A 1,287-nucleotide genomic window follows, 5' to 3' on the forward strand; every position below is an offset into this window, starting at 1 on the left:
CATCACCCCGCCCCCCGCGCAGCGGAGCCGCACCTCGGTACTTTCTCCCGGCCCCACACCCTCAGGCTCGGCTCTTGGCCTTCGCTCGTCCAGAAGTGGGTGAACTGTACCGCCAGAGGCGCATTCTCCCAGCCCCAAACCATGCCCGATACGCCCCAGCGGAATGCCACCTCAAAGACCCTAACCCGGCCACCTCCCAGCTCCTGCTTCCCAAGGGCGAGGCCTCAGCGCCCCCTCCCATCGTCCATGCTCGCGACGCCGTGAAGGTGACCTCCCCCAGGGGCGGCACACGCCCGGTGGTGCCCGAACTGGCTCACACGTGGTGAGCCGGGAACGCGCGGCCCCTCCCCGCCACGCGCCTCGTGCCGGCCACCCGGCCACGCCCCCAGGACTGGCTCCGCCCCGTGCCCCTGCACGCTTTTCCAGGCTTGGGTGGGGCGACGCGCCCAAGTCAGGCACCGCGCAGGCTACCGGGTGGGGTAGGACCTGGGAATGGCGCACCCACGCATCCTCCAATGTCGCCTGCGGTTTGTGAAAAGCTGGAAGTCCGCCCAGCTTAGGACCTTTGGCTGGCAGGCGAGGTGCCCCGCGGCCCTTAGTGCTGAGCAGGGGAGAGACAGTTGGGACCGCGAGCCTAGGAATCGAATCCTAGTCTGCGTGTCCTCGATGTTTCCTATTTGGGAAGTGGGCATCATATTATCATATTCCTTTCTCCCTCGGGATTCTTGGGGAGCTTCAAACGAGATTAAATACACATATATATGAGAAAGGGATTTGTTCATTGGGTCCAAAAGCATTGCTGGTCCCATATGTGGTTGGACCCTGTGTGCAGTAGGCGGAGGCAACATCTACGACAACCTGAGTCCGTCCCCTTAAGAAGCTTTCCTGAGTCTTAGTCCCTCCAAATTCTCTTCTGGGACGTTCCTAAAAGACGTCCCTGAAAGAGGAAAGGGCGGAATCCTACCTGACGGCAGGTGTCTCGGAATAAGCTAAAATTTAAAAGGCAACGCGGTGCAGGGACAAGCGTCTAACGCCAGATGGGAGGCAGGCTCGCGTCCCCTATCCTTCCTCCAACCCCCAACCTAAGAAAAGAAACCGATCTCGCCGGTCTCCCCCAATCCCAGCCGCGAGACCGCCCAGCCCCGCAGCCCGAGCCCCGCCCCGCTCCGGCGGCCAGCGATTGGGAGATGCAAATACCGGCTTCTCTGCCCAGCAACGGGTGACGCTACGCCCGAGCGCAAGGCGTGGCCCGGCGGCAGCCCAAGCGGGCACCTCGGTGTTTACACG

General features: G+C 62.5%; 1 long non-coding RNA gene across 1 annotated transcript in view; it reads right to left on the reverse strand.

Moving 5' to 3' along the window:
- The window catches only part of LOC105524907, a 5,814-nt gene extending 4,738 nt beyond the window's left edge, over positions 1-1,076 (reverse strand). Inside the window, exon 1 of the long non-coding RNA XR_001003829.1 lies at positions 965-1,076. This is a non-coding gene — a long non-coding RNA (uncharacterized LOC105524907). The remainder of the gene's footprint in view (positions 1-964) is intronic.
- Positions 1,077-1,287: the final 211 nt, after the last annotated feature.

This window comes from Colobus angolensis, unplaced genomic scaffold (genome assembly GCF_000951035.1).
Source record: "Colobus angolensis palliatus isolate OR3802 unplaced genomic scaffold, Cang.pa_1.0 Scaffold114, whole genome shotgun sequence".
NCBI lineage: Eukaryota > Metazoa > Chordata > Mammalia > Primates > Cercopithecidae > Colobus > Colobus angolensis.